Source organism: Neofelis nebulosa, chromosome 3 (assembly GCF_028018385.1).
Source record: "Neofelis nebulosa isolate mNeoNeb1 chromosome 3, mNeoNeb1.pri, whole genome shotgun sequence".
Taxonomy (NCBI): Eukaryota; Metazoa; Chordata; class Mammalia; order Carnivora; family Felidae; genus Neofelis; species Neofelis nebulosa.
Window position 1 is genome coordinate 136,498,210 of NC_080784.1, and position 16,086 is coordinate 136,514,295.

The 16,086-nt window shown below is 36.4% G+C and overlaps 1 protein-coding gene across 5 annotated transcripts in view; it reads right to left on the reverse strand.

The window, feature by feature from the left end:
• ARHGAP24 (Rho GTPase activating protein 24) overlaps positions 1-16,086 on the reverse strand; it is a 671,369-nt gene that overhangs the window by 209,619 nt on the left and 445,664 nt on the right. Inside the window, exon 2 of one of the 5 annotated variants that reach the window (XM_058719603.1) lies at positions 8,725-8,812. The exons of 3 other annotated variants lie outside the window; for them this stretch is intronic. The gene's annotated coding sequence lies outside the window, so the exon portion shown is untranslated. Of the gene's footprint in view, positions 1-8,724; positions 8,987-16,086 lie in introns of those variants that run through there. One more of the 5 variants, XM_058719600.1, reaches the window with a different exon arrangement.

Here is a 16,086-nt window from a genome sequence, read left to right on the forward strand (position 1 = left end):
TCTTAGAGAGAAGAAACACCCTCTAGACTTGCCCTATGATCATGGATAAGGCTCTTTCACCTAGTTTGGCCTGCTTTGGTTAGGTGAAATGTATGAGGGCTTAATTACAAGATCTAAGACCCCATCCAACTTCCATACTATATGACTTAGGCAGCTTCCATTCATAAGTAATTAATGAGTAGATTAAGGAAATGAAATAAACCACAGAAGCTTTGATGCTAAAAATGAGCCAAAGTCGTCTGAGAAACAACCTAGTTTCTGGGGGGAAAGGGCTAGAGAAGACACTAGCAATAGCTTTCAAAAAATTGGTACTGCATACAAGGGCAAATGGTCAGGATATCTACCCAAAGTAGAGGCCATGTGTCGATTTGGAAAAACAAAATCAATCCATTACTCTAGGATAAAATTATAGAGAAATAATATTCCTGGAATGCGTCTGAAACCCCTTAGTCATTACTCTGGAGTATTTCCACTTAAATTTGACTATGTCATTGCATGGATTATTAAATTCACAGAAAGAGAAGCAGTCTAAAAATGAGGCAGAGAGCCTGTTGTCAAAAATTTGGGATAGATTCCTGGCTCCTCCACTTGTTTTGTGACTATAAGTTTGAGTCATAAAGGGTAAACAAAGAAAGTCACACAGAAACATTGAATAAAGAAAAATGTTCATTTGTGGCATACAGTTTGTAGTTATATAAAAAAAAAGAAGAAAAAGAAAAAAGACAATTTCTTTTCCTTTGATTGCTCCTCTTAAAAGAAAAGAATGAGCCAGAAGATGCCATTGTCTCAAAATAAAATAAAACACCCACTTAACTTTTGTTTTACATCATTTGCAATTGGGCTAAGGTCTGGGTTTACCTTTAGAGTAGATTTCTTGAAAAAAAAAATTGAACTCATTAAGAATAAACCAGTCTCTTTCATTGGATTGCATTTTTTTTTTTTTAGGTTAAAGTGATTTTCTTTATTTTTTTTTATTTTTTTTATTTATTTATTTTTTAATATATGAAATTTACTGTCAAATTGGTTTCCATACAACACCCAGTGCTCATCCCAAAAGATGCCCTCCTCAATACCCATCACCCACCCTGCCCTCCCTCCCACCCCCCATCAACCCTCAGTTTGTTCAAAGAAATTGTGGTTTATATACACAATGGAATACTACGTGGCAATGAGAAAAAATGAAATATGGCCTTTTGTAGCAACGTGGATGGAACTGGAGAGTGTGATGCTAAGTGGATTGCATTATTAAAGAATGTTTAGTATAAATCCTATAAAATGTACTCTATTGGCTACTAGATGAAGGAATGCATGGGGCATGCACAGAGCACTATAGCCCTTGCATATATGGGTTTGATACACATTACCTATTATTGGTACACTTATTATGCTTATTTTATGTGAGAAAATGGAGGCTTAGAAATGGTAAGTAGTTTGCATAGGATGATACATGTAAAATGTGCCAGAACTGAGCCTCAGGTCCTGTAAATAAATTCCACAGTTCCTGCTTTTAACTATCTATTAAGGATTCACTGAAAATTTGGGGGGAAATATGCTATATATACTATATATAATATATATATATATATTATGTAATATATAGTATATGCTATACTATATATACTATTTACTATGTATACTATATATTATATATAGTATATACTATAGTATATTCTATATATTCTATACTGTATATGGCATATATAATATATGTATATATTATATATACTATATGTATACTATATATATATATATATATATATATATATATATATATATATATTTAAATTGTAGATCTCTGGAGTGGCAATGCATTGGAGAGAGGGAGACCAGTAAGGAGACAGTGGGTTAAGAAGAGATAATTCAATTCTAAGCAAGGCAGTGGTCAGGGGAATGAAAAAGAATGCAAAGAATGTAGTTTTTAAAATTCTATGTTAACTGTCACTTGGTTGCATAGGAAGTGAGGAAGGAGATAAAGGATGAAGGGCTGGTTGGAGTAAGGGAATGATATGGATTTTGCAGTACTAGAATACCTGAAACAGCCTTGTATGGGGAGCTCTGACTAGCAGGGCAAGCACAGAAGGTTGTGCAGTCAAGCTGGGACCGAAGCGTAGCCCACTTCCCTGCCAAGGAGAAAATCCTAATACGAGTGTTGCGCATAAAGAGAAAGGAAACTTGTATTTATAACTTGTACTAACTGTGGGTTACAAGAGGTCTTGCTGACCAGATCTCTAGATTGGGCTTTAAGTCAAAGCCATGGGACTGGATGAGGAAGAAAGTATACAGTGGTGGTAAATCAAACAAACATAGACACCCAGAGGAAGAAGGCAGGAAAAAAGATAGGAGCCCTCTAAAGAAAGTGAAGAAAGAAGGGTGCAAACATAGGCTAGTACAAGATCCCTAACATTAAAAGATAGAAATATTTCAAGAAGAGCATGGCAGTAAACATTATCAATGGCAGAAAAAGCAGAGGTGAGCAATGGATGAAAAGCTCTGGATTTAGCAGTTAATTTAGCCATCATTAGCAACCTCTGAGAGGTAATCTGAGTATTGTGGTAGAAATAAATGCCAAACTTCAAAGAGTTTTATAGTCAGAGGGAGGTTCGGAAAGCAAAAGCAAAAACAGAAAAAAAAACCACAAATTTTTCTTGGCATCAGGAAGAGAGAGGTTGGTTGAGAAAGTAGAGTGTTTGTTTGTTTGTTTAGTGTAGCAGAGGCCTGAACATTGGTTGTGCACTGAGAAAAAACAAAGGTGCAAGTAAAAGGACATAATTTATGAAGCAAATTCCAGTTTCATCTTTATAAATATTTTGTTTAAAAGTTCTATAAACACTAGTGGCCCAGGAAATGCTTTAGCAAATACTCATTAACAAAGTGACAGCTATTTAAAAATGTTCCCATAGCTATTATATGTTTATCACCCCTTGTGTAATAAAGACTTCTGGCATGGAATCTTGAGTCCTTTCTTTAGTATGAGAACCCTTCTGTTCCCTGGGGATTTTCAGAGAATAGGGTACATGGCTGACCTCTTACTCAGACAGAAGGAAATTATGCTTCTACCTCTTGCCCCAGATTAAATTTATCATCCAGTCATTACTTCTGGATGAATATAGAAGTTAAACTAAAAGTCGGAAGCCTTGGTTCTAGATGAATAATTTTTCTGGACTTAGTTCCCCTATGCTGCAAAAAAAGGGATTTAGACTTGCAAATTTCTAAGCCATTACAATTCTAAATTAATCCAATGAGCAAAAAATATCACATGTAACTGAATCCTTATCCTTATTTTATGCATGACAGAACACACTGAAACAATGTAGGCCCCTGACAGTGGGGGACGTATTCTGTTACTTTTGATATTGCCATAGAATAGAATAGAATAGAATATTATGCAGCTGTATATTATTTTTTTCCCAAAGTGTTCTAATATAGAAAAGAGTTGCCAATAAAATGTTAAATGAAAAAAGGTGGAATCCAAATTTGCAGTATCAAGCAATTTTGTAAAAGTAAAACAAAACAAAACATTGACACTATATTGTATGTGCACAGATACAGAAAGAAACCTAATAGCAATGAATCCCCTAGAGAGTGGAATTGGTGATAATAATTTAGTTCTCCTTTTATATTGTCACTGTCTTCATAATCATTATAATTGTTAACTTTCTTGTGATTTATGGGGGGCATTTTATACCCCGGGTTTGCAGGAAAGTTGTTTTCCTTTCCATTGTATTCAGATCTACTTATAACATCTTCAGGCATGGAGATGGAGAACACATAGATGCTGTCTTCCTTCTGGACTCGCACTGTGCCACGGAGAAAGGCCACAGAACATACCTTTGGAATTAAATGCATTCAGAAGCAAGCAGGTTGGAGAGAGAAGGTAAATCAAAATGAAAATTGCTCCCTTGAAATACCATTATTTTTTTTTTAATTTGGAAACATACCCCTGTTTACCGAGAGCTCTATAACTTACATAATCTTTAAAAACTAATTTTTAGAATTTTAAGATCACCAAAATAACATTTGGCCTGAAAAACTGTCTTAGACTCAGTCCACATTTATGTTTTCTTCTAATATCCTGCTGTGTTTCCCAATAATAGTAATAAATCAAATAATGTTAATAAAATAAATAATAGCAGCCTCTGCTTGTAGCAAGTGTACTATAAACTCCACAATACTTTCAGTCAAATAAACAAAGGATAGAGGAAAAGGGCTGATATTTTCATGTCTTCAAACTGCTTCTTTTTTTTTTTTTTTTTTTAGATTTCATGCATTTATTTTTGAGACAGGGAGAGAGAGAGAGAGAGGGAGAGAGAGAATCTCAACCAGACTCCATGCTAAGAGCAGGGAATGGAGCTTGATTCCATGAACTGTAAGATCATGACCTGAGCTAAAATTAAGAGACAGGGCTCAACAGATTGAGCCACCCAGGCATCCCCAAGTTTGCTTTTTAAATTATTATCGACTATAGGCATCTGATGCTTTTCTTTATAGCAATTCAGAGTTCTAAATTGCTGTTTGCTAATAGCAATTTCATAATTTATTAATGGCATCACTTAAAGAAGTTTTTATGTTTTAGTATAACCAAATAATAAACTGAATAACAAATACTCCAATAATAAAACATGAAGTAAAACATGGGGCTCCCGGGTGGCTCATTAGGTTCGGTGTCGGAATTCAGCTCAGGTCATGATCTCACAGTCTGTGAATTCAAGCCCTGTGTCGGGCTCTGTGCTGACAGCTCAGAGCCTGGAGCCTGCTTCAGATTCTGTGTCTCTCTCACTCTCTGCCTCTCTCCCACTCACACTGTCTCTCTCCCTCTCTCAAAAATAAATAAACATTAAAAATTTTTTTAAAAAGAAATGAAGTAAAACATGATGGTTTTAGTATTATTTTTTGTTCAGGCCCTTTCAATTTAGGAATTGGAATTTATATTCATTCAACAAACATTTATTGCGTGATTAAAGTGAATGAAAAGAATCTTGGTCTTTGACCACATCACTTCCTAAATTGTCCAGAAGTACCAACTTAGTACATGAAGCAAAGGCCAATGTATAAGAACATACCTGGGTCAGTTTGAGCATCTTTTCTGAGCGATTAAAATTGAAAATGAGCCAAATTTTGATTTTTATGAGAAGGGAGCAGTCATCTCTTTCTCTCTTCAACAACTAAGGAATTACTGATAGCTTCTGTCCCCTGTCCACCACATACAGCATTGGACCTGACACCTCCTTGCAACACATGCACTCACTCACCGAATTCTAGTTTAGGAGGGTCTGTGTTCTGAGGCTTCTGGAGCAGTCTCACAAGGCTGTGTCAAGAGAGACCCTTCTAAAACATCATCGGTGAACATGAACAGGTGTTGACTTACTTCAGGGACTTCTTCTTTTTCTAGTTTTAAACAGCACTTTTTAGATGGAAATCTTCATAAGTGTACACTCAAAAAGGTGCTGAGTTTTCAGTAGTTTTAAGTTGTGACAGTACAGTTCTCACTATAAAATACATATCCCTTCATACGGCTGGTTTCCTAATTAGGTGAGCATGTGAAAATTTAATTTTTATTAGGCTGGAAGCCTTAATCAAACTAAAATCTTCATTGTATCGACGTCAAATAGCATATTTTCAACTTTAAAGAGTTATGTTTCAATTGGAATAACATTTTATTTCACAAGAACCCATACCATTGCTCTGTGCTGACAGCTCAGAGCCTGCTTGGGATTCTCTCCCTTCTCTCTTTCCACACTTCCACCTCCTCCCTGCCCCCCACAATGAATAAATAAATATTAAAACAAAAATAACCCATGCCATTTAACTGAAGGAATGAAGAAGCAAAAAAAAAAAAAAAAAAAAAAAAAAAAGCAAAATCTCTAGCTTTTAGGCAATGATTCTAAATTTATGTGGACCCTAAATTCACTGTTGTAGACAAAAGGCAGTCCCTTAATTCATTGTTTCAAACAGAAAGAATCTGTCATATACAGCACAAGATACTTTAATACCCAGTAACAATTTTTACACTGACTATATGAAACTTGTATTTTAAAAAGAATTTAAGCAAAGGGGCACCTGGGTATCTCAGTCGGTTGAGCCTCTGACTTTGGCTCAGGTCATGATCTCACTGTTTGTGGGTTCAAGCCCCTCATTGGGCTCACTGCTGTTTGTGTGGAGCCTGGTTTGGATCCTCTGTCCCCCCCTCTCTCTGCCCCTCCGCTGCTCATGCTCTCTCTCAAAAACAAACATTAAAAATATACATATTCATTAAAAAAAAAAAAAGAAAAAAAGAGCTTGAGCAAAAAAGGCCTCTAACACAAAAGGCCTCACACATAATTCTAAATAAGCTATATAGTCAAGCCATTAGCAATGGACTCTAATTAAAGTTGGAATTTAGAATTGCTTTGGACTCAGTTTATAGCTTCATGTATCTCTCTAATATGCCCAGTTTAATTTTTGTCATGGGTAGAGTGAGATTAATTATCAAGATAACTGAGAAACCAGTGATTGATTTTGCATTGCAACGCACAACATAAAAAAAAAAATATATTGAAAGACAGGAAATGGTATATTCTGCTACTAAATTCAATGCTTTATCATATTTTCAACTTAAAAGAAGTTGTAACTAAGTAAGGATATGGTTAAAGAAATCAAGGCATTATCGAAACAGTTGCAAAAGATGTATTTTTTCCTTAAAGCATAATGACACAGAACTGCATAGACTAGATGAGAAATATTTTTCCTTTTCCCTAACTCTTTCCTACAAAGAATTATTATGCTATTTCCCAGCCACACATGCGTATGAATAGCAAATGTGTAAATGGAACTAAAATAAAATACTTAGTATTTGATTGATATTAAGTCTGCCCCATGAGATTTGGTTAGTCACTGATTCCTTGACACATACCTCCAGTAACTTTATAAAGAGGAGAACAGACAACACTTTCTGTATCTGATGCAGTAACGCCTTACTTATCCCAGAGCCACTTCCATGGCAACTTCTACTACAGAACACAACTAAGGACTTGGACTCAAACCAAAAGTCTCCTGAGCACCTAAAATAGATGTCACCGTGTCTATGCGCTTTGGTCTGGGCACTTTCCTCCTAAGAGAATCTCTTGAGCCCTCGGATAAAGTTCTTGCTTCTCATTCTTTCCATGATTTTTTTATAAACTTTTTTTTTCTGGTTTTCTTATGCATAGCACAAAAGAAATAATAATTATAAAGATGTGGATAAGGTTGCAGGGAGTTGTTAGAAGAATGCAAACTGTCCACACCCATAAGAAGTCACATTTCCATATGGATGCTGGTCACAGGAGGAAAAAATGTCCTATAAAAATAACACAATTAAAATAAAGCATAGTGATTATGTGACCTTTTGACAAAAGGAGTAAAAGCCGTGCATACCACAGAATAGGCCCCCTATGCATCATTACATTTAGAAAAATTCTACAATGTGTATCCATGATGAAAAGGTTGGGCAATTCAGAAAACGTTAAATTGAATTTAGTTCCCTCCAGAGAGATATCGAAATATATACTGGACCTCAGAAAGTTAACTATCCAAAAATGGCTAAATTCTTTCTAAAACCTCTTCAGTTTTCAGTGGCAAACTTGCAAGCTTTACTTTTTGGAAAGTTGACAAATGTAGAACTCCTTAATTGTCTCATGACTTGTTTATTGGCCAGCAGCAAATATTATATATTAACTAGCCAGGCCTCCGGAGAAAGAATGACATTTCAGATGACAGTGGTTCCTTTCTGTCTACTCCATGGCCACTTTGGGCTCTTCCCCTTCTGCTCTGAGAGCCTCCATAGCTCAGTGATTTGAGATACTGGAAATATTGTCACTTTAAGATGGATGAACTTAACAAAGATAAACCTCATTAAAAAAAAAAAAAAAAAGAAGCCTTGCCAGAATTTTTAAAAATAAATGGAAGTGAAGGGAAGGAAGGGTTAAAATGAACAATTAAACATAGAAGTAATTTTTTTTAATGTTTATTTATTTTTGAGAGGGAGACGCAGAGCTCAAGGGGGGAGGGGCAGAGAGCGAGGGAGACACAGAATCTGAAGCAGAGTCCAGGTCTGAGCTGTCAGCATAGAGCCTGTGGTGGGGCTCGAACCCACGAATCATGAGATCATGACCTGAGCCAAAGCCGGAAGCTCAACGGACTGAGCCACCCAGGCCCCCCAAATATACAAGTAGGTTAAAGGTAAAACCCTAATTCAAAATTGTGTGTTTCGCAGGTCAGATCCACCAAGCTGTAATGAGGTCAGTGAGCCTTAACCAAGTCAGTTCAAGTGCCTGGAGCTGCTCTGACTTGGCTCTATGCTGTTTCTATACTTGAAGTCGAAGATGAATTAACCTGTCCCTCCCCTTCAATCAAGAGCATTCTGTACATTCCGTAATCTGAAAGCCTATCTTTTTTTTTTTTTTTAATCTGACATGAATAACAAAACATAAAACCACCCATGACAAGATGCAACAAAGGACAAAGCTAAACTAAGCTTCAAAATAAAATAACAACAACAATTAGGTTCCTGAAAACAAAACAAAACCAAATCCTAGTAGGTTCAAATATCAACAGCCAGAAAACAATACAGCCAAGAAACTAAAGTATTTTAAAGTGTGTGTTTTCTCTCAGAATAGAGGCGAGGTGGGGGGAAAAGTCAAATGACCACACAATACTTGTGCCCGAAACAAATAAACCCTGAAGGAGATTTCAATGAGTAAAAAACAGTACCTTATAAGTAACTGGTCTTGTCTACTCACAGCTGTTTCCAGTGCCGACTCTTGTTTAACTGTCTACTGCGTTCAGTTTAAAGTTAATTCTGTTGGCAAAAAAGTACAGAGCTTGTCTGGAAAATGCTGTTTGGACATAAACCATTCCTTTCAAAGCTGTAGTAGCTATATTTAAGTTTTCTTGTAGAGGGGGATATAAACCTTTCCTGTAGCTGATTTTCTTCCTCCTCCCGCCCATCAGACTTAGTCAGTGTCCTCCTATCCCATATATTGAAGAAAGAGAGGGGAGGAAAAAAAAAAAAAAAAAGACCGGGAAATATACCTTAAATAATGTAGTAGTTGAGCATTTGGAAAAAGACAAAAAAAAAAAAAAAAAAAAAAAAAAAAAAGGAGAATTAAGAACCATAGAAAGCACACAAGGATCTTAAATATAATTTAGCCCAATGCCCTCATTTTATAGATGAGGAAACTGATACCCAGAGAAAATATGATTTCTATCAGGTCATTCACGTAGCTAACTAATGCCACAGCTAAGAATAGTTACCAGGTTTCCTAACCCCAATTCAATGCTCTTTCTACTACTCTAGTGTACCTGAAGGGAAATGGTTTACCTTTTTCCTGTGTATCCTTGGATAATACCCACATGAGTTGGCAGGGAACAATAACACAATTACAATGTGACAACCATCTGTTCTCAGAGAAAACATTTTACTCCACTTTAAAATCCTTAATACTGAAAGTTTCTCCTCAATGCCCAGTTTCTTTCTATACTTAGAAAATAATCTTATCCTTTGTTGATTTTTTAAATAATATTTTTATGTTTCAGGAATTGCCAGTTTTCAAGGGATATTAACATCCCTTAGTCCTTATAGAGGACTGTAAAGGCTGGTGCTGTGACAGGTGTTACTCTTTAATATTTCTATCCAGTATCAGTGATATTGAACTAGAAACACATTACTATTACCACAGATCCTATTTCCAACTTGTCAACATTTTTTTTTTACCATACATACAAGTTTATTCTTGTTATTACTGGTTATATATTTTGTTAAATAAAAGAGAAGCAGCATAATAATTTTTATTTGGTGTGTTTCAAGTAACATTCCTTTCTTATATATAAAGAAATTATTTTTCTCTAATTGAAGAATGATATTCTTATTATCATAATTTTTAAAAATTTTTCTTTCTAAAATGTATTAATTCATTCATTCATTCACTTACTTAACAAATACTAATTGAACATTTATAAACCTACCTCATCCTTCTCTTAAAGAATGTAGTAACTGACAAGAAATAACTTTAAAAAAATGTTTATTTATTTTTGAGAGAGGGAGACACAGAGTGCGAGCAGGGGAGGGGCCAAGAGAGAGAGAGAGACATGGAATCTGAAGCAGGCTCTAGGCTCTGAGCTGTCAGCACAGAGCTCTCTGTGGCACTCCAATCCACAAACCGTGAGATCATGACCTGAGCTGAAGTTGGATGCTTAACCAACTGAGCCATCCAGGCGCCCCAACAAGCAATAACTTTTTTAGATAAGTGCCTAATTGTCAAAAAAAAATGAAAGAGTTTAGTTACGAAGTAAGGCCAATTTTCTGTAACAACCTTTTCATCCATTCTCACATCATAAGCATGTGCCCAAAGTTTATTTACATTCTCTCCATTGAGTTGCCCACTCTCAACAGCATCCGTCTTAGGGTCAGATAAGTCAAAATATGAAATGACCCAGATTGAAATTGCTCTGGTTACTATTAATCTTTGTATTTGATCTGACTCCTTAAAATGCTAAAAGCAAATCTACATTACATGCTACAATTTAAAGACACAATTAGCAAATGCTCAGACCATTCAAAATCCATTTTCAAATTGAGATGCATTGTTCTTTAGTTCAGAAATTCACTTTGGTTTTGATATTTCCCATCTACTTTTAAAATGATATTGTACCTACTCTTGCCCTGGTCTTTAGAAGAAAATAGTGTAATTGTGACTAAAGAATTAGAAAAGGATATTTTTAAAAATACAGTTTGGTTTTTGAAACATATTTTCCAAAATGTTGAGTAATTAATAGGTACTGTATCAATTTTCCAACCATGATAAGTAAGCAACTGATTCAAAACACATAAACGTTGGGAAGGTAATCTGGTAAACCATACTTTGTACTTTTTGACACAATGGCAGTATCCTATTTTCCTTCCATTCTCAGTTAATTTGGTCTAGCAGAGCTCTGTGCAAATGTAAATCCCAAAGACATTAACATCTACATTTATATACAACACTAATATGTCAAATATGATTAGAGTCTGACACTAATACATATTACTTGGGTTTATTAAAATAATTCCCTAATTTTCTTTTACTTCTTAAACTTGACTTTTAATTTGAACATTTTGCCCTTTGTCTGTTAGAAGGAAAGGAAGGAAATCTGAGTAATCCCCAAAAGAGAGGGAGGCTGCGAGGGGAGACACAGAGAATTAGATGCAATGAGTCAGGGTGATTCAAGGTTGTTGACTGCACTCAGGAAGGAAGGTGTAAAGAGAAGTCACATACAAGCAGGTTGTTTGGAACAGAAGTGGGCTGAGCCACAGACAATAGATAGGTATTAAATGTAAGAACCAAAGTCTCTCAAAATAGGTTGAGCGAAGAGGGAACTAGCAATTTGGGTGACCAGTGCCAGCAACAGGAAATTGGTCCTCGAACTGACTTTGTAATTCATGACATGGTTTGTTTCTACCCATTGGAAGGGAAGCATGTGCTGTCAATATGTGAATTCGACACAATCTAAAATAACATGGTGACATAAAACCATTTAAAAAAAATTGTCCCTCTATATTTAGGTCCCTTGGACATACTCCAGGTTGCCCTACTCTGGGCATGCTCTGGACTTTAGAATCTTAGCATTGTTTAGTGGGGACTCGTTGTTGTGTTATGGGGCCTCGATATGTGGAGTTGAATTTCAATGATGGAAGAAGTACTTAAGACAGAGGTGAAACTCAGGGCAGACTATATTAACACAGGCAAGGCAGTTGGAATTCACTAACTCTTGATCTCTCAGTTTCAGGTTTACAGTAATACTAGAGGAAGCCTTTTACTAAGGAATCCCAGAGACCTCTTTTGTGGTAGCAGTGCAGGGAAGTGACTGCATGAACAGCTACTAGATTATAATGTTCTATGCTTGGGAGGAGATATCGTACATGGATGTTTTTAATAGTCCCAGGGAACCATGCACATAAAAAAATCTCCAGCATCAACTTTCTTCAGTTCAAGCTCATGCTCATTTTGTTGCCCTTCTCCTCTCAAAATCCATTCTCCTCACAGCAGCCAGGGTAATTACTCCCCCCCCACCCCGGTATACCATCTGATGGTTTCCATAATTCCTCTGCTTCACACCTTCCAGTGGTTTCCCATTATCTCATTTCATGCCCTCTAATAGTTTCCAATCATTCCCCTGCTTCATCCCTGCAATGGTTTTCCATTGCCCACGGTGTGAATTCAAATGCCTAACGATGACTTCTTAAGTCTCACATAATTTCACTCCTGTTTATCTTTCCTACTGTTTTCCTAACCTGCTGTTCCATCTGTCTAGAATGTTTTCTCCTCATAACTTCGCAGGACTACCAGTTTATCAGAACTCAAGACTCATCTCAAATGCTACCTTCCCGGAAAAAAGATTTCCTGACCACTCTAGTTAATTACCCTCCTCCCCACCTTACATCCATACACTCTCTACCCCATTTTTCTATTTAATTTTTCTTCACAGCACTTGCCACTATCCGAAATTATCACAGGTTCTTTGTCTTTTTAATTTCTTCAACCATTTAAATATATTTACTGTATCTCCTCTAGAATGAGCTTTCTAAGATCAGAAATATGTTGGAAGTTATAAATGAGATCAGAAACATAATATTTAGGCTTTTAAAACCACATCATCCCCAGTATTCAGAACAGTGTCTACTATAGAATACGTATTGACCAATATTTCTTGAATGAATGAATTATATTTGTTGCCTGGGTTACTACTCTTCAGTCAACAAAAATCTAACGTATGTCCATAAGCATGAAGGCAAAGACTAATCTACTTCTACAACTGACATAACTCTGCGAGTTCCCTGTGGCTCAGCAGCTAGGCATCACAGGACATAAGGAAAGGGCCCCTCTGGTGGGCTCTAGGAAGCTGTATCAATACAAGGTGCCTCTAAGCCCTTGAAGTTTGTTAACACAAGGGCCAGAGTTATACCCTTGAGCTGCTAGAAGGTCCTAAGAGCTTCCGGACATCTCCTTCATTTCCTGAACTTGGTCATCGTTGCCCTTATTGAAATAGCAGATATCCTAAAGCCAATTTTATCCTTTCCAGGTGGTTTCAAGAAACTTCTCCCAGCTGCCAACTCTTCAGAAGCAGAAGCTAAATCCTTGCATTCACAGCATATGTTTTCTAAATGAAAAAAAAAAAAAAAAAGGGACAGACTAAATAATTTTAGAGAAGTGAGCTCACAGATAATTTAATCTTCCATTTCACTTCTCTTCCACACTGATTCAGAGCTCTCCAGCGAGCTGTAAATTAGATTTCCTCTCCTGTCTCATGTCCTACTGCTCCCTAATTACCTGTTCTAGTGAGTCAGCCTCTCTGGATCCTGTGGCTCAGACACACACTGTGGCTTAGCATACTTTGGGTCCAGCCACATCAGAAAGGTGGCTGTGTGATGACAGGCAAAGAGAGGCGATTCTTTGGAAGAAAATGACTTTTCCCAGACACACTGCAGCTGTCCTCCCAAAACACCAAGGTAGAAAAAAATTTCTTGCCTGAACACTGTTACAGCTCGATAGCAAACAACATCATTTAAAATCATTGTTGAAAAAAGTGCCCTTTTCCTCCAGTGCACGTTGCATATTAATCTAAGTACCTAGGTGGCATTTATTTAGTCAGTGAATCAAAGCTACAAATATTTAATGATTGTGTTCTATGGACAAGGTTCCGTGCTAGGTAATGAAGTTTGTATAATTATTCTTTTGTGATATTATGGGATAATATTTCTTTATCTAGAATACAAATTTCTCCAGGATAATAAGCTAACATTTCTTCTTTCCTCCACTCTTTTCTTCCTTTGTTTCCTTCCTTCAATCTATTGAAAGCCATATTTACTGAGTCCATATAGTGTGCTGTGTTTGGATATAAAGGAAAAGACAAAATCCTATGTCAGGAAGCTTACCCTCTGGAGGTGAGAGAAGTTTGCAGACTACTGGAGAGATCAGCATAACATTATAGGACAGCACATCAAAGCAGCATGGAATCAAGATGGGAAGTGGGCAAAGAAGGCTTTTTTTGAGAAGATGAAACCAGGGCACATTCTGAATGCAGGAGAGGAGAGGATTAACATTCCAGGCAGGAGATAGGGCACACTTGGGTCACTTTAAGTATTTCTGTAGAGCTGGAATGCAGAATGAAAGACATAAACTAATAGATGAAATATGCAGAAGGAAATATAGCAAAAGCCAGGGTCAAAAATTTGGTTTTTATCCTGAAGGCAATGGATAGCTACTGAAAATTTTTAAACAGGGGATACTTTGTTTTAAGAATGCTAAGTGGAGAAAGAATTTAGGAACAGGTGGTCTGAAGGACTACTTAACAGGTTGTTTCTTATTTCAAGTAAGACATTGTGATGGTCTAAAACTAGGAAGTAGGTACAGAGAGACACCAAAGAGAGGCATCAAAAGATATTTACATTTTCCCACAGGTAGGAAGATGTGAGAAAGCTGAAATCATTTCCAAAATGTCTGTAAAATCATTACAGAAAAACATATCCAGTATTAGGACTGCATGAAGATGTAGTAAGTTCGCATTATTTAAGTAAGTTCTTTCCATTTACAGTTGAGGAAATGGAAGCATAATACTAGAAAGAATGATAGCAACATTTGAACTCATGTCCATTTGACTATAAAACCCATATTCTCCCTCTACACTAAATTGCCTGGCCCTTTGAGGGGACCATAAATTTTAGACATCTTCTTAAATTAAGACTTAAAGAAGTTGTTTGGAATATAATTTGGGAGTATCTTAAGAGATTCCGTAGGCAAGACTGTTTAGGTTTTCCAGGCATAAGTGTGTTCCAATTTGAGATCCAACACATAAGCAATTTGTGTTGTTCCTATGGAACAACCCATTTAGCTACCCTGCAAAGCACAAATCCTTCATCAAATTCTTCTTGATAATCTAATTTTCTGTAAGCCTGGAAGATTTATTCACACTCTGTACTAGGACAGACAGTTGAAACCAAAATGAAAGTGGATTTGTCAGATACTCTTGTTCAATCAAGTCAAATATTAAGTCTTGAGTAGAATGGTGTTTGAAAGATAAATCAGTTACAATGAATCTAGGAAGGCAAAAGGCACAACTCTTAAGACAATGAAAACAGGAAGGGGCAGACATAGCTCAAACAGGTGAAAATGCTGAGATTTGCCTTAAAGCTGGTGTAGGAAAGCTCCTTCCCTAGCATATTTTACACCCACTAGGGGTAGGATAACCATATCCAAATCTTGACTCTGACAGTAAAAGGAGACAGTTAATAATTACGATGCACTAGTAGATAAATAAAAGCCGAGAAATTTTATAGGCAAATGGATATACACCACCCTACCTAGTGGTTGGCATTAAACCTGACCTTCAGGATGACAGTATCAAGAATGGGGTCATAGGTTTTAGAGTAACCGGCCCCTCAAGTGAGGCAAGACAAGAAAAGTCAAGAATTCTTACACAACCCGGACAAGGTTTTCAACAGATATACAAAGGCCAGATCAACTGAACCATTTGAGATATATTAATTAATTTAGTTCCATAGTTTGATAGAAAATGATATATAAAAATGAAAAAATGACACTTCATTATAAAAGAGTCACAGATAACAGGTATACTGTGTTTAGTCTCCTGTGTAAGGTATCCACATAAATATTTTCCATAAAATCTCAATATGTTGGTATAGATGGGTGCTCTTAGATATTTTCATTATTTAAAAATAAGCACACACTTTATTTTTCAATGTATTAACCATCAGTGAGTTAATATTACTAAACACCAAACTGAGTCAAATCTTGATCCACTCTCGTGCTTCACTCCTGAATTCTTTTCAGAGTTGAGGAACTCCTTCCTTACGTGGCAAACTTCCTTCTTAGGCTAGACAGAGGGAAAGACAGGCATAGCATGGGAAGTAAACATTCCCAGGGCAGACAGGAGATATCAGCCACAATTAATTAAGATTACAACCTTGGTTTTGTCACCAATAGCTGTATGATCTTGGACAAGACATTCAACTCCACTGGGGCTTGGTTTTCTCCTACATAAAATAGAGGATTTAGGAAGATTATCTTGGAGTTTCTT